This window comes from Lingula anatina, chromosome 1 (genome assembly GCF_051362555.1).
Source record: "Lingula anatina isolate TDL-2025a chromosome 1, LinAna3.0, whole genome shotgun sequence".
Taxonomy (NCBI): domain Eukaryota; kingdom Metazoa; phylum Brachiopoda; class Lingulata; order Lingulida; family Lingulidae; genus Lingula; species Lingula anatina.
Window position 1 is genome coordinate 43,941,408 of NC_141767.1, and position 18,813 is coordinate 43,960,220.

Sequence of the window (18,813 nt, forward strand, 5' to 3'; positions counted from 1 at the left end):
ACGGAAAGTCTTTTGATAGTAAACCAGAGTTACTTAGAACTTATTCGGCGGACTAATCCATGCCATCATTCATGGCCTGACAGTCAAATGGACCATTTTCGCCAATGTTTTCAATATCTTTATTGTGGACGTGTCTTAAACGGAATCGTTTTCTTGATAAAAGTTTACCCAGAGGTCAATAAATGCAGAGTATCTCTAGGTCTGTATGCACCCCATTTCACATTCACGGGGCAATTATAGGAACCAGCAGCAGAAAGAATCTAGATTTCCATTCGTCATCTCATTTCACCAACGTTAAACTTGGAGGTCAATCAACTGGTGTCTGTATCAATTACTATATACATTGATAACGCAACATTGAAGATGTTCATAAACAATCTTCACAAAGCGGTTATTATTGTGTCTCTTTACAGCAATTTCATTGATTTTATTATTGCGTTTAATGGATGAACCCGTCTCAAAGGAACAGTTTCTTCCTCAGTTTATCTGTGAAAGTCAGTGATGCAGGTAAAACAGATGATGGTTTCGATGAACCTTTACCAAGATAGATAATATATCTTTAAAATATCGAGTACCGGCTTACTTAAAGAAACGCAGCGGTTAACTCTTTTTAAAGATATTAGATCAGAAGTTGTCTTGGGGCGTATTTAGAAACTGTTTCATCATGTATGCGATGCCTGTCTCATTTAAGAAATCTAGGCAGCTGTCATTGTGAGGGCTAATGTGAACACGGATACACGGCAGGTCAAATGTTCTTCCTCCAGAGAAACCTGATGCCTAATTATGTCAAGCTCGCCTTCCTGTTGCTGTTATTCTTTCATTTTCCATTTCCTTCTTTTGTAATCTTTATTTTTTTCTTAGAAGCAAATTTCAACTTCATAAAGGGGGGGGGGGGGGGGGCATCAGAATGTGTGGATGCAAGCGACCATTCTCTAAGGATATTGCTTATAACAACAGGAGATGTAATTTACAATTGATATGTCAGTGAAATGTAGAATCGGTGGTGAAAATTAAACACGGATCTCAACGATTTGCAAATACCACGAGGTCAAGCTACTTCCAAAATTCATCAATCTTGGATATGGTGTTCGAATGGAGAAAGAGCTGATTGAAGAGACCCATAATTTGGTACCAACTCATTAGAGGTTATTGTCACGAAGCAGGACAAACTACTACATTGTGAGCCTCAGGTTCCATGATGACGGTCGTCGTCCACAAGGACCGTAAGCAAACAAACTAGATTTCCAATTAGCGATGAGTTCACCTCCAAGAGCTAGCAAAGATGGAATAATAACTTTAAACTGAACTAGGAACTACCTAGGGTAAAGTAAAGCATCACTGAAGGGAGTTTCTGGCAGAAATTTTAAAAGGCTACCGTTCACGCTACTGTAGAATAGGTTCTTTATCATATAGTTTATTAAATTTGTTCTCAGGTGGCAAGGTGCAAATCTCAGCAAATTTTAGCACAGTAATTTTTTGTTAACTGGAATAGTAATTGTAATCACTTCTGTGGTCAACAAGATAATAATCTACGTACATGTAGATCATTTCATCCAACGGGTTAATTACTTCAGTATTGTCAAAGCAATAATTTAGGGCATCGTGAAAAAATATTAACGAAAATGTCGTTATACACAGGGGGTCAACTGTATATCAGCCGCAGGAAGCAGCATGAAAATCCTTCGTGTTTTTTCAAGGTATATTTTATGTGCCGATTTCAAAAGACAACAGGAAATGATGACATTCAAAGTCATTCAATGTAATAAGCTTGAATGATAAATTTCATCCATTATCACTTTAACGGAAATACATGCGCCAGGCATGCCTTTATGCATACCAGTTTGATCGAGCTCTATTGTGAAGACCTTTCAATTTTTGTCATGCATGTACCAAATTCCAAAATTTCTCATTTACCACGTCTGGTTTAAATTCAACTTGCAATTATACAGTTTCATCAGCGAGGTAATTCAGATGATTTGGCTAACTGGCTAATTTGCAGTTCACCATAAATAAATTAAAAAAAAAACAGTTCACATCGGTTGAAAAAGAAGATAAGCTAAATCAAAACATCGTCAAATGTTGTCCAGTAAATTCATCTTCAAAGAAATATAACACTTACTCATTACCGTCTGTGCCGCCGTAGTTCTACGTTGTATCGTCGTCGCTCTGGATCTGAAATGACGCGTTCCTGTAAGGATCTCTCTTTAAGTGCCGTCTTCATCAAATAGGCTTAAAACAATCAGCTAATCCAGCACACAGGGTGTTTTCGTTTTATCAACTTTGGTGAGAAGTCGTTGAGGGAATATATTTCATTAATTCAAGTATTGAATTCATTGATTAGTTGTTAAATTCAATGATTAACTGATAATGTGATCATTTTGATGATAACTGATCACATTATATAAACGGCGTGTTCATTTTGTTTCGGATAAAGGATCGATGAACAAAATTGTGGGGATCTCTGGAGAACGCAACACGGGAGAGTTGCCAGTACCCTTTTGCTAACCTAGGGTTACAACCAAGATGTATGACTAAAGTCTTTTCAATCTTAAGCTTTAACTTGATTTGCACAAAAGTACATTTTTCGACCTGATGTCATTTTCTTAAACGTTTAAGCCCAAAATAGGAAACAGTTGATGGATCAACATTAATTAATCAAACTAATAATAATAATAATAATAATAATAATAATAATAATAATAATAATAGGATACTTTGAAGTCCGAGGAGTGTGAGAAAGGTCAGCAACATAGCAAAAACTGACAAAACAACAGCTTACTTTCCCAACAGTTATGCTTTGGCCATTTTCGATTTCCAGATTTTTTGAAGGAAATCGATTAGTGTCATGAGAAAATTTTTTTAAGAGAGAAGGCTGACACATAGTTCTTTGGGCAACGAGCGATTTTTGTAAGACGATCGCTGAAAAAATTAACTAGTTTTGACAGGCTTTTATCAGGCACGTTCAGTAAATGCAATTACTTCTCCAACGATTGAAGACCCATTAATCACAATGATTGGAGATGAAATACCACAGTATATGCGACATGTATCGGGGGAAAGGAAAAGATGCGTGGAAAAGTAGGGGGCTCGCTTTGACGTAGTGTCCCGGAGCACGAATGGATATGCATGCTGATGTATATCTGGCATAGCATGTAATAATATCACATGGTTGACTACCACTGATTTGGACACCGGTGCCCTACACCAATGACTTAAATCAAATTACATGCCACATGTCGTACTTTTTCTTCTTTATTACACTTCCCGAACTTTTCCGACCTTTCACTGAAACCGAGTGAAGATAAAATAGGCATAATGCATCACCGATGGTTTTAAATGCCCCGACGCCGTTACACGTTTTAAGGAATTGTCCTAAATAGGCATCTTTATTTTTTAAAAGCTACATGATCCAACATTGCTGTAAATGTCATTTTAATCATGGATACATTTCTCAGAGGTTGCAACCAAGTATTTTTCTAAAATCGATTTAACACATGGCTATTTTTCGTTTTGACAGCGACGACCAAAGTCATTATGGACCTAAATAAGTGTCCACTGGGGCGTGATGATTTTTTCCAATTGTTTTATTTGACAGACGTCCTAAAAGTGTCCCATAGAACAGAAACTTCATAAGGGGCAGCACCGCTGTGCATCATTCAATTTTTTCAATCAAAGTTCCCACTGGCTTCAGGAATGAAAGCTTTTCAGTAATTAAAGTTATCACATTATTTGCATTACGGTTGGGGAAAGCGCTTCTTAAATTGATCTTGAACATCGAATTATTCTAACCTTTCCAAAAGCCTTACGTAAATAACTCTTTGCATGCTCACGAAATTGGAAGCAGGAATCATTCCGAGTAGCTTATTTAGCTTATGTGACAGTAACAAGATATATATAAACAATCCGCGCATTTTTTTCATTAAAAAGTGATGGTTTTGACATACAAATAAGCCTTAGGGGAAACTTATTATAACACATTTACTACTTGAGAAATCATAAACACCCAACTGTGTAGATGTGCCGGAAAAATACCAAAGGGAGCTGGATACAGAGCAAGAAGGAGACTTCTATAAAGATTGCAGCATGCGTTGTGCATATCTTGTCCCTGAAGACAGATTGGTTACTTTCGAGTTAGGATAGGAAAAGGGGAAGGTTTCGTCCACATTATTCTGTCAGACAAAAATCACCAGCTCAGTTACTTTAAATGGCCTTTCTGCATTCTCTGTTTCTCTCTCTTTTTTCTTCTCTCTTCTTGTTTTGATATTCCCCTCCTTTTTAGTTCTTTTTTTCTACTTCCCCCTCACTCCACTCTCTCTCTTTCCTCGCAAAGCATCGGGTTTTATTAGTTGTTCATTAACACAGCAGGTGGACGCCATTTTTTTAAGAGGAACAACCCAGATAATGCAAAGTTAAATCCTCTTCTTTCATGCTAGCGTGGAAATCAATTAACAAAACACTAATATGGTCTTACATGAATTCATCACTGATATTTGACTGCAAAATTGTGCATGTTCATCTACATGGAGATTATAAAAAACCACAAAATCTTATTTAGGGTAGTTACTCAAATATTCCCCCAGTATATCGCCTAGACTACCAAGTTAGCATCATAAATTATAGACTTCAATATATCTTTGTCCGACAAATCATTTTATCATTTTAATTCAAAATGATAAATCGATTCTGTTCACCACCAGATCACGTCATCTTCAAAAATATGAAGTTTCTCATCTTAATAATTGCTTACCTTTTTCACTTTCTGCTGGAACCGTATCGCATATGTTCTATGTCAGCTCCTAATTGGCACAGGAGCACTTCAGGAATGGAGAAGCACTTGTGAGGTGATCTGATAATCTGGCATACTGAAAGATAGTTCATTTTAATGATCGTAACCTTCCACAGCAAGAAGGGGTTTTAACCTTCGACGCTTTCAAATACACGCGTTTAAACTGATTCCATTCTGTAGTGGTCAAATTGTTGGTGTGTCTGCCAGTATTGAATGATTGAATCAGGTGTGATAAGGAAGATAAACCCGCCAAATTCGTGTTCCACTTGGGATCTGATCAGAATCAATTTTCTGCAATTAGATCCTCTCTACATGACCCCCTTTACAATGAAACGTCAAGGTTCTGCATATTGATGAACACAAATTTACACGTACAAGATCTGTCCCCAAAATTACAAAGTTCTCATTTCATTATTTATTCACGAACATTGGTCATTCCAAATGCATGATCTTCAACGTGTAGGACTGGTCTATTCACTGCCATGTCTTATCATGAAATCAGTGGTATATATATATATACCTACCAACATCTGATTATTATTTGATAAAGACCATATGCGACAGAAGCAGATAACTAGACGCAATAATGAAAATTTCATGAAAAACACAGCTTCTTCGATGCTGCTGTTATGGCATTAATTTACTCCTACATCCAGATGGAATGACTAGTAATACATATTGTAATCAACATCCCACCATTGAAATGTATCTCTATGCCACTTACCTTATACTAAGCCTGGTGCATTTTTACTTAAATTGAAACCTGTCGCGATCGTTTTCTCTTTGAAATTAATCTCCATCTCTTTTTTAATTCAAGTTTATCTTAGATTAAATGATGGCTCAGCATTGTTCGGCTGGAATCACATTTATCAGTATTCACTGAAACTGTAATTACCAATGGGAAGGGCCTTGTGTCCCTTGTTATTTAAAATTTATGTATATCCTGGTTATACCTACTGGTAATTGCAATATTATGAATACCTTAATCAACCGCTGTGTTGATATTCTTGTCCATTGTTTACATTGCCACGCAGCAAAACATCTTAAACCCAATGGCTCTTCTCATCAAAACAACACGCAAATTGCCACGACCCCGTAGAGGATGTTGGTTTAAAACACAATGTTTGCTTTTGTTTCAATAAAATGTAAATCTTTTCCCTCTGATTAAATGCCATCCCTGTAGGTTTAGATGGTTTATCTAAGGTTTTCTCGAAAATTGATGCTATATTTCTGGGAGTGCATTGGAAGATTTTGTACAGAAAATCCCTCTTTTGAGGCTCGCCTTAAAACCAAGTCATACATTATAGTGTTACCTTTTCCTTTACCTACATTACTCCTGAGGCCAACTAATATTGCACCATGTAGCGGAAAATGAAAGAGCTTCCAGATGACACGATCACTCTTCTCCGGTTCGAAAAGATATTGGAATGGACGGAAATCGTTAATTTCTGCAATTTCAATATTTCAGATGTTATAACAAATTAAAGTTTCCGTGATGAAAAGGGACATAATCGATAGAAATTTAATCAAAGTAGAACACCAAGTGTAGAAATGTAATAATGGAAAAGTTATACGTGGGGGCATTTGCTCTAAAACAAAAACCAGTGAGGCATACTCAAAGAACAAAATTACATCAAACTTGCTTTTAACGTTAGTGAGGAGTAATTTCATCTAATGTTAGAGGTTTTTATGGATCATCTCCTAAGCCAAGGGCGGCAATAATCCCCAAGTAAAAAGATTCACAATGATTGGAGGACTCATAACTGTGTATGTGTCGTTAGTGAAGTAAAGCGTTTCGCTTCATCATCCCGTGTAAAGCAAAGATGTGACACACAAATGTCTACAGTCATCTCCCCGTAAATGCTTATGTAAATGCTTTTAGAAATACGTTTTTGTTAGTCGTTAACAAGGCGTCTAATTATATATAATGGAAAAGTTATACGTAGGGGCATTTGCTTTAGAACAAAAACGAGTAAGGCATACTCAAAGAACGAAATTGCAGAAAACTTTCTTTTAATGTAAACATATATATATATATATAATGAAACGAAAACATGCTTATTTTGGGGAAATAAAAAGAAATATACCGAGCTGCTTTATCTACACGAGGCGGTACAACGGTGGTAGCACTATCAAGTCGCTGCATTCAAAGCATGCAGAATAATACTGATTGCGTGACACTGTATGACACGTGTGGTCCTTGGTGACAAAAGAAAGGACCCTAATAGCTATTAGTATGGAGTCTGGAGATGTTTGTCTACAGATCACTATCTGTCACATAGAACAGAGCCAATATATTTTATGCTAGTCAGACTTCTGTCTCAGGGACTGTCCTTTCTGCCAAAACAAATAAAGATGCAGTGCATTTGGAAATCAGTGGTATACTAAATGCACTGTGCCGTTTGTCAACTGTCGTAGCAGAACCTATTTTTCACGTGCTTTAAGAGACAAATGTGGAGAATTCTCTGAAGATTATGGAAGATAATTGAAGTCCGTGGCCTAAAACATTACGAGGGACATTTGTGCTAAAATCAAACTGTGTGGGTAGTTTATTCCAAAATGGCTGTCAAATCCAATTTATCCACTTGATCGAGAAGTATGAGTAGTCATGCAAGTACATGTACATATGTAAACATTATGATAAAAGAGCATACGTCGGTGCTACAAGTACATGAATGCTGCGACGACGACTGTTACTTTTTTAGGGCAGAAGATTAAAAAAGGCCATTAAAGGTTAATTGACAGACAGTCTGTTAAAATTTGAGCGATTTCTATGGTAACTCCTGTTTAGATAAAACAAATCAAAGGACGTTTTCTTTTTCATAAAGGTCAAAGGTAACATCAAAGTGTTCATATTGTTATATACACAGACCTACAATGCCTACAATATATTCAAGCAGGTAATTTATACCGCCTGTGGCACCGCCTGTGGAAAAATAAAGAATTCTGATAGACTGGGAGAAAAGAAAATAATAACACTTTATAAAGCCTCCCCCATTTTTTTCAAAAACCTTTACGGCTATGGTATCCACAAGCTAGTAAAAAGTCCAATAGTTTTTTGTTTGCCATCCTTAAACACCAAATACAATAGGCTTGTATTATGTCTTTTTATGTAGTTGCAGATCAATCAAATAGTCGAAATAGGATGAAAACATTTACATGTAAAACCATTCAGTTACGATGGTGAACGGAAACAATTAAAAGGCAACACGTGTGCCTGTAATGTCACTTATCGCTTGATACATTTTTTTATCATGAATGAGTGGAATTTTACATGACTTACTGTAGATGTCGTATGTCATATGATGATATTCAACGATTTTCAAACCGTTATCGAAACTGTCTTGCGAGGTAACGACGGGCCGCCCCCTGTTGATCAACGAATGAAGCACGCGTATTGTTGAAATACATGCAAACAACCCGACAAAAACTATAAATTATTATGATCTGTCGTTCTGGCTGACGCCACATATATTACAGAGTTTATTATGTATTTGAAAAAAAATGTACATGTACAATGTGCTCCCAGTTGCTTTGTTTTGTAGTCGGTGGCAAAATCTGTAGGTTTACTTTTTTAAAAATTGAATATGCCAAGACGTTGGAAATATAACTATACTTGGTTTAGAGAATTTGGGGAAGGTGTTGCAAAATATGCTGGTATGATAAAGATTAAGTAAATTGCCAGAAAGAGGTTTTGGCCAAGTAACCGAAAACACAAAGCGCTTTCTAAAGGTTGGCTGATTGCGTGTTTTCTTACATTTACTTTACTTTCTGACTAATATAAAGCAATTTGTAACATGATTAGAAGAGCATAAATGATGTGTCTACTGTATAGGCAAGGTTCAGTTTAAAGTTACAATTTAAATTAACTGTGCATCATTATTAGTTGTGGATTCCCCCCAGTGACCAGTATTCTAATTCCAGCTAACAAACTGGCCGAGTCAGTACCTCGAAGGGTAGACGGTTATCCGGTTTCGTGGCAGTTACAAGAGATCCTTCCTCGGTGCTGGCATTCTTCATGGAATCTATTACTTTGGGGTGTCCCTGGTGATATGCATCAATCACCGCTTCCTTGGACCGGGTATTTGCTTTTTTTAACGAATTGGCAATAATTTACCAAATGCAGAATTGACTACCATAAAAACAGACACAGTGTCATTTGAAGTTGAATTTAACTATAATAGAACACTAATGACTTGGTTGCATGGAGCATTTTGTCTTAGCATGACCTTACTGAAATCACATATGTAATATTCTGGTGAAACATTCCATCCTCTTTCAGCAAGAGTGTACTTACAATGTATTATTCAACCTAGCTAAAGCGTGAGATAATGACTGAACTGCCTTTTTATCGTATGCTGATTATGCCACTTGTGTTCTCATTTCAGGGGCAACTCAATACGCTTCGAAGAAGGAAAAGATAAGGCAAATTTCCCTGGTTGATTAATTTTATGCATTAACAAGCAATAGTCAACCGTCACTAAGTAACTGAAATAATGAAATAAACTAATATTTCAGGCCATTATTTGACACATTTTGGCTGCAGTCCTAGACCAGAATGCGCGAATATAAGAAAATGCCAGGTTTCGAATCGAGATATAGAATCGACCCGAGTTGATATTTAAACGGCAAGGTCCCTGTACGTGTCCTGCCTAATCTCAGGCTTCTGAAATGTGTAAATTACCATAGAATTCATTCAAAATAAGCATCCTTTATCTCAGGATATGATGGCCAAATTTACAAGGATTTTAGCTGTGATTGCGGAATGTGATTCTTTCAGTGATGCTCAATGCTATCTCAATCTTTTCTATTTATTCAAAACGCTACGTCTGTACAAATGGGGTGAAATCCATTGCCACCTATCGCTATTATGAGCTCCTTTGATTAATCTCGAAATTCGGTGAATTTTACAACAAATCCCAAAATAATGTAAAGACGTAATTTAAGTCGGGTTTATTTATATAAATTTGGCTTATATAAACACATTCCTGTAAAGAAACACCATGTCTAAAATGTAGTTAGTGCTTAACTATTAAGCAGTCGTTTTTGAAGACAGACCTGCTACGTGTATCGTTCTCTCGCTTCCTTAATCTCAAGTACACCTTGAGACCATACATGCACTCTACCATTTATCAATAAAGCCTTGAAGTTCTTTATTCGTACATTCTGAATACGTAAAATAGCAAAATGGTTGAGGAATTGTTTCGAGTATCTATCTAAGACGATATATACTTCCCAAAACAACCCTCAATGAATGAGTAGTTTTACACGCATTCAACTCAGTATGAAATATTCATTTGATGGATCAAGTGAAAAGCTAGTGATATGACAGATTGCGATGTTTAAACACACTTTACTTACTATGAAATATATATATTTAGATGATGCATGAAGTGCACAACGATTGATTTGGCAGAATGTGATGCCAGCTGTAACCAGATGTTACTACAGAACGCAATGCATGCTGGCGCTTCCAATTTTCGACAGAATGAATGTTGACGAAGTACTAACTTGTTCAATCTTTATTAATGCATGTTCTCTGCCATATCCATTTATAAACATTTTAAACGATGAACAGTACCAATGTCCCTGCATGCAATGAATAAGACATAGTTAAAGTCCACGTGTATTCGGATAAGGTGTATATTCCCAGGGTACTCGCCTATCCTCGCTCCCTCTCCTCAGAAGACTTGTCTATGAGTAAATTATTGTCTGTTGGACTACGTAGAATAGCGATTTTGACGTTCAGCACCAGAACACCCAACTCTTTGGTAACATGTCAGAAACTATAATAATAAGAAACTCCACAATCATGTTGAATAGGAGAAACAAAATGCTTTTTTATTCAGTGTATTACCACTCCCTACAAACGGATAAATCATTAACGAGGGAAAAGTAAAACGAAGTAACCTAATTACTATAAAGATATTGCAGAAATGTTGCAGCAAGATGGACAATTTATCATGAATATCATAAAACACCCTTAACTAGCTTAATTGGTAATCAAAATAGCGCCAAAATTCTTTGTGGGTGAGTGATATGTTCAAAGTGGGAACAAACGAAGAATTCCTTTTAAATCCTGTTTCTGAAAAAGGAACAAGGCTGATCGAGGCTATCCCGTTATATAGCCTAATAGACAGTACAAACCGTACAAACCATTTGGTTTGTATTTTTTTTCCTGGAAATCGCACGACAATCACAAGCTGGATTACTCTGTGATACAACTGATAATGGGATAGGACAGCACACATTGATTTTACATGATTATCCAGCAATGCAAACAACTTGGAATATAAAGGTTTACCGATGGAAGGGAAATGTTAGTCTCAGTTCACGATGGATAACTGTTCCTTGTTCCCACTTGTGCCCACTAGCAATTCATTCGCAGAATTTCTTTAGAATTATCGATGTTGTAAGCTAAATGCCGCCAATTATTCAACATACTCACTTAACCCTTTTACTGAAGATATTTTTGGAGGCGAATAACTATATAGTCTTCTCTTCATAATGTACACGTGGCCTTGATGAGTTTCATTCTTAGCAACAGCTACAGAGGTGGATTCTCGGGGCGCCCCCCGACCTTTTTTTTTTCAAAATAAAAATGGCAGCAGGGGGAAAGGTGCACAATCTCTTATTGATATTCTGGATTGCCCGGTGCCTATAAAGTAGGTTTTACTTTGGGTGAAATTGACTGTTCAGAACCTCCCCTAATATCTATTATTAGGCACAATGTTTCATCGTGCAGTTTCTATTGATAGAAATTGTCCAATTTTTATCCACTGTATTTAGCGCTAACACACAGTCCGTCATTTTCACCTCTTTTCAGGTCCTTTTCGCTATCGACGAAAACTTAAACAAATATACATACTTGTAATTTTGTCTTTATAAATATTGCACTGATTATTTTACAGTTGATACAAAAAAGAAGTTTTCTTCAAAGACATACATGTACTCTTATATGTAGAGGTGTTTATTCGCAATCATTCTTGTTTGTGTAATCAGTCGCAGTAAGGTAAAGTAGATGGCGGCAACACGCTTAATTATCGTTACTTATGGCTCGGTACACCTTATCTTCATATCTACAGATGGTTTCAAATAAAGTAGACAAAACACGATAGTGATACATGTAACGTTACTAAAAGCAACCTGTGCCACTGTTTGAATCAGCAGTTTCGTTGTCATTTCATTCATGTTCCTTTAGCAATAATTTGAACGCTAAACGTACATACATGCTTTTCAAATAAAACAGTCCACACTATTCCAAGAAAAGTTTCTATCTAGTATTCACGTACGGCGGTTGTTACTGACTGAAAGCGGTAACTTTGTTGACCTTTCCAATGTTTGTTAAGTGGTTTTACTGAAACGGAAATCCAGCCTGAAACGTTTCAGAAACATTTTGACTCTGTCATTTACCTGTCAATAAATGGAAAACAAAACGCTCCAACTGACGAACAGTGAATCTGAAAATGAACGAACTTGCTCACCAACCTACAAGCACTTGTGATTAAGGATTAAATCGTTAAGATTGTTTGTTCTTCGTTCTATGAATATGTTTGGTATATTACTGCATTGAATTAGCCCTTATTATGAGTACCAAAAAAGTGAAAAATGTGAGCGGTGTTCAATGGCCCAAGCGTATACATGCATTGCTGTGGAAACGAAGAAGGCAATTGTAGAGAAGCATGACATTGTTCGAGTTTCTAATCTGACATACAGTGAACATAGTGAGGTCGACGATCTGACCTACTGTTGACATGGGAAAAGCAGTAACGTTTTACTGTTTCTAAACCATAAAAACATAAACAGAATGTGTGTTTCTGGGGGTGGGTAACTTATTTATTACCTCGTTTTACGGACATTTCGGTTCACGAACATAGTCAAAGAATGAATTAGTTCACCACCCGATGTTTGACTATATGTATTTGTGTGTTGAAGAATAATCTGCACCGTTTAAGTATAAGGTAAAAGAAACGCTATTGATTCTTCGTAACAGCAGATATAAACATTTCACGAGCATTTCGAATGGCAAACCAAATGATTGGCTTTCTTTCGTTTCTATAATCCAATTTGCGTCAAAGTTACGTACACCTTGCGTGTTTGCATTATCATGCAAATCTCCTTATTACAATTATAAACATGCCCAGAACCGTATCAAACTAAAGACGTACTGACTGCGTAATTGGCGAAGAATGGTTTGCTGCGCAGTTCGATGTCAAGCCATGAGATTGATGTTTTTGGTTGATCTCTTTATAGATCATGCCACCGATAATCCAGTGATATGCGGAACTTGAAATTGAACTAGCCTGGCGTAATGGCCATTTTTGGAATAATTTGAGGCTGCCTTACAATATGCGATCTGTTATCTTGAGAGCGAAAACGCAGCAAAATTAAGACACTACAAATGTAACTAGGACCCCATTTCCAGAGATTAGATCGATCTACTTAAGATCGACCTAACTCCCTGGGGGTTCCGCTAAATAGCTGTCAGCCGAGCGGACACGAAAGTTAATTACCCCCTTACAGCTTGTAGTAGGCGGGACGGACATTTAAGCCGGATTATCTGACAGTAATCTAGTGAGACTCCCCGCGGGGATAGATCGATCTAAAAGCTCTGGGAATACAGCCTATATGCCAGTAATGCGCTATATAAAGTTAAGCATGTCTCTATTTAACACCCTATTCGATACTAACTTCCCCCAAAAAAATAAATAAATAAATAAATAAAAATAAAATACAATAAAATAAAATGATAGATTTTCCTGCTATTTACTAAATTTAGTTCTTTGGTACCCGTCGTTACTAGCACCAGTGCACGGTCTCACCAAAGCTCGCTTATAAACTAGTGCATAAATATTTATGGAAAAGAAACGGATATAATAATGCTAAAACATCAGCAAGATCAAAGAGACACTAAATCGTCGCAGCTGTCTGAAAAATCGCAGTTCGTGTTTGGAAAAATCCTTTGGGCCAGATAGAAGAAATACACTTCCATAATGTTTTCTAGTCAAGATTGAGAAATGTGCCCAAAATGTGGTTCATTGGTCAGAATACTAAATACACTTTTAATCAATGTTTGCATGTCACTATATCCATCGTAGGCAGCCATAGAGTTTTAACATTTAAAACTGCAAATACAAGTAATCCCTGTTCTACTGAACCATCTGAATGTCATTGAACTGGCGAACAGTACCTACTTGTACAGTGTAGTGTTTTAATAATAATAATAATAATAATTATTATTATTTTTTTTTAACGGTAAAATGTGTTAACAAATATGGGGCTTATGGGCTCGTGAGTATTGTTATTCTACTAATATTATCTTAATATTATATGATATATTATTTTATGGTAAATACTATATTAATATGGAATTTCAAAAATACATGGAAAGCGATAAAAGGTAAAGGCAGAATGCATTACGGACTTTACACAAGACAAGAAAGGGAATTATTCCACGCCTAATTAAGAAAAGGTAGAAAAGCTCCGCCGTATGATCCCTCTTCACACTGTTCAAGAGAAATTACAAGTTCTTTATACGCTACAAACCGCGAAAAAAAGTAAATGGCGAAAGTAAAAAAGCAAAGTTTTGGTATGTAGTGATAGTGTTATCTTTTACAAATAAAGTGTACTGTGTGGTATAATTCCCTATCTCTTTTTCCTCCCTCTCTCTCTCTCTCTCTCTCTCTCTGTGTGTGTGTGTGTGTGTTTCTCCAGTTACTATCAGGATCACCCAAATCTACCAATTTTTACAATTTAACCAAGAAATCAGTGGTATTGATGCTCGTAAATAAAGAAAAGGTCACTAGTATTTAACAAAAGTACAACAGGGAAATAAGGCGTGAAATTGCTTTTTAGGATGCAAAAAGGCAAAAGCATTACGAAAAACATAGTTTAAACATTATCCGTAAATGGAATCATGTAAATCATGCTCGAACAGGGGTAGCTGAAAAACAAAGAAATCTTTAAAAGTAAGAGGATTCTTGCTGTACGGCGATGTATGGCCGGTGTCGCGTGCCACGAAGTCCGCCTTTTTCAAAGTCCGGCGGACTTTTAATTATGCCCGGACTAAGTTTCACAATCTTTTACAGGGACGCTGCTTTTTCAATGTGAATCCTCAGTTCGGAGGACACCTGGTTTCTGAATCTGAGGGGCCGGGATTTTCAGTCACACCAGGCTATTATTCCCGTAACAATTAATACCGGTGCGAAGTAAGAGCTAAATAATGTACAGGAGCACGGACATAATTATAGAATAACGGCACGTAATTCATGCCTTAATGGCCCATTAAACAAATAATAAAGAAACATAATCAATCAGAAGGAAGTGCACTAATTAGACATTTACGCAGACCTTGTATAGTGGTGAATCATTGCCGCGAAATACCGCGTTTTCGGTATAATTACCAAAGTATTAACTGTATTTATCATTAAAAAATGCTCTCGAAGTTACTGCTAAAAGTACCTACCAAAATTAGCACCTTTTCTAAGACTAATAAAATATTCAAGCCTTTTCATATAAAGAATATCTTAACTGGGACAATGACAGTCATTAAAATTAAATTTCTTTCACATTTTATATCCTAAGCTTTAAACCTCTTACGTTCAGGTTGGACTAGTAAGATTCAAAGAAATATACTAAACGGCAGTCTGTGTCAGACTCTGAGAATAAACACATCCCCCTATTTTCCAGATGAAGCCCTTCTTTACTTAGTCGGACCATATCATTTAAAAAATGGGTTTTCATCCTGAGATGTGCACAAACAATGCTTTCTGCAAAACATCCAGCAGTCGGGGTGCACTATAGAACAATGCCTTGATTGATTACGCTGACAAAGAACGACATCTAGCTGCGTTCATTAAAAATATCAGGTAAAGTTCAGATTTAATACAAGGGCTCAAAATGGAAAAATATTGCAATGCGTTTTTTTAGGAACGAAAACGAAAGAATTCACAAATTACTCTTGATGAGGCATATTGATACAATGTTTTGTATCGATGAATAAGGAGAATATACATTGAGTATAAAGAGAAATATGTCTAGAGCCCATTGTAACTCGATTAAGTTAAAGTAAGAATCCCGCGCTTATAATTTGCTTTACTTTACTTCCTGAGCATCCAAGTGTTCCAAATAAGCCGCGATAAAGACATGGAGCATATAATGAGATTGTCATAGAATCTGAGCAAGGCCTTAAACTTGGTTCAAACGCGACACGTATGATATACATTAGTCTTTGCTAAGCCCTGCCAAATGCATGTATGAAGATGTTTTTTTGGCCACTTACAATTTTCACAAGCCTGAGCATGGATGATTAGTTGGCTGTATCAAGCTGGTAAGCGTGCTTGGCGTGTAGATAGACAGTCAACGTTTTCTTTGGCATCTTCTTAAGTTTTTACAGTGATGGTCGATTTATTCTGCAGCAATCTTTTTCAGATAATTACCTTAAAATGAAGGTAATTTCAGAATAAAGAACGCAAAGAAACACATGTTCTGTTTTTCTTGCTACATGTAGGTTCACTATAGAGCACTTTTTGAAGCAGACTAGCTTTAAACAAATTTTATAAAATTTTCACGACAGCAAGTCAATTTTGGTTTCGAAAATGAAATTTTGTATATTGCTAGTGCTAGTAGAGCAATCTTAACAATAATTTCAGTTTTTGTGAAGAAGCAATCTTCAATGTATAAAGCTCTCAAAAGCAAAACGACGAGAGCAAACGCGAAGAAGATCAAAGTCAAGCAAACACTGTAGTTATCGTTGACTAATTATGCTATTTATCAAATTAATATATAATGAAATGATAATGAATTGAAAATTGCTTGTCGATTTTCCACCAGACAAACACAAATCCTTATTCCATTGTGTTCAGTTTCATGCTAAACCATATTTTTTTATCAAAGTCGTAGGCCAAAGAATACTAACACGCAAATCCGCCATTATGTCATTAAAAACACCAAACAGGTACGTGATGCCCTTGTTTTAATACATCAAGTGAGTGCTGGTAAATTATCACACCAGATATACGTGAATGTTTTTCTAAAATTATCAGACACTTGTGTTGTGATATTACCCTGCCAGGCCCAAGTTTTTGATAATTGGGAGGGGGGGAGGAAATAAAGACAATCTGCATTCTTTCGTATCCTAGGATACACATATATGTTCAACAAAAAGTGACGCGACAAAAACACGCAGGGCAGTTATTTTCGACTCGTTTCGCCACGCTGCTATTTTTGGGGTGAGGGGAGGACGTAGTTAAGAGGGAGATCAGAGTGAGACGTGCCCCCCCCCTGCGAATCTGCTACTGATTGTACTACTCGCATGCAAAAAGGGATTGGAGGAATGAAGCGCATAGATATGAGTTCCCATGGATTTATCGACAGCACTGCACATCCTTGGGCTAATTGTCTGACATACACAGTGACAAAGCATGTGATCAGTATTTGTTGGCAGATATGGCCATTTGCTTTTAACATCAGCTTTCATGTTGATTTTATTAGTTAGGAAAGCCAATAGGCAGTAAAGAATGTTGAAAGTATTTTCTAGTCCGCCAAATATTTGACGTGTTCTATATGGCCATGAACTATAATAGAACTCTATCTAAGTAACATGATATTGATGTTTTAAAATGATGACGTGCTTTGCCATTTTACATCATTTTGAGGTTTGCATTTCATATTGCCAATTCACAAATAGCTTTGGCATACGTCAAATGATGACTAGAGGAACTACTAGTATGTGGAAATTGCTCATATTATCCACCAGACTAGCGAGCATCAACAGATTTCGACTGAGATTTATGAGCGCCGACTTGCTTGTACATGTTCATGTACCCACAAGCAATTGGAGGTAGTCGTTCATAAGCATTTGATGGAAGACAGCTATGACGAATGTCTCTAGCAATTGTTTATGTTATTGTATAATGTAATCGTATAAAGTGGGTGTCCAAAATTGCAAGTAAACATGTTTGCCTTTGCATAACGTAAAAGACTAGCGCACAATCTACGTCAGCATTGCTGCACAAAGGTAGGTCAGCTGCTCCAACCGGCCAACGAGCAGACAGAAGAGGGAGAAACTTATTTGAAAGTGTCAGATTTCAAAGCGCTGATGTCAGTAGATGACACTAAAACAGGGTACAGACTACTTAGCCAAGTTGTAGTAAAACATACTTGTAGTACGATCAGACAAAAACATCGTCAACCTGCGGTAGGCTCGAAATAACCTTATGACTTCCCACCAAGATCAGTGGCGGATTTATGGGGGAGCGTCAGGGGGGTCCTGACCCCCTCCCCCCTTCGATTTCTGAAATAAAATCACACCAATGGTCCCCTCTTGAAATTAGAACTTTGACTAGCTGAATCATAGTTCTAAACCGTACCAAATGGCACCGTTGGCCCTCTAAATTACCAACATTTTTCGGGGCCCTTCAGCGGCCCCGAATCCGAAGTACACGAGAGTGGAATCGTGAGTGCTAAATTAAAGCGGATTTTCAGACAGCATGGTTAGATTATATTTTTTCTCTTGGAATTTTTAGCAGAGATTACCAGTACTTGTGCAGATACTGAGTATATGATGTGAAAACGTGTCACGGTGCAATATTGTGTTTATTATCAGTCAATTTGTTTTCTAATAACTTGCTGCATCGACTGACAGCGCGACAAAGAACGTTACGGTGAAAAAATCCCGCGAGGCTTCAAATCGTTGTCATGTGCAATTTTTGTATGTTTGCAAACTGTTATGCCCATAACTTATTATTGTTTGGTGTTTTATGGTTAACGTTGCAATTATTTAACCATCCAAAAACCCGTCACAAAGATACACCATGACACAACAATCGTGATTCGGTGCGATTAACAGTACCGGTAGTTGTTAGTTGCGATCTACTTCCTGGTTTTAACAAGGTCCTCTGAGGATTTTCAAACATCGTTCTTATTGCAGCTCTAACCGCCAACCCCCTTCAAATAATCCTGGATCCTGTTTGAAGATACTGTTCTAAACCTTTCTGATCTTTGATCTTTATACCTGCATGGGTTTA

General features: G+C 36.9%; 1 protein-coding gene across 2 annotated transcripts in view; it reads right to left on the reverse strand.

Moving 5' to 3' along the window:
• LOC106158054 (cephalotocin receptor 2) overlaps positions 1-18,813 on the reverse strand; it is a 30,956-nt gene that overhangs the window by 10,541 nt on the left and 1,602 nt on the right. Inside the window, exon 2 of one of the 2 annotated variants that reach the window (XM_013533892.2) lies at positions 4,748-4,862. The gene's annotated coding sequence lies outside the window, so the exon portion shown is untranslated. Of the gene's footprint in view, positions 1-2,119; positions 2,184-4,747; positions 4,863-18,813 lie in introns of those variants that run through there. The other variant, XM_013533894.2, reaches the window with a different exon arrangement.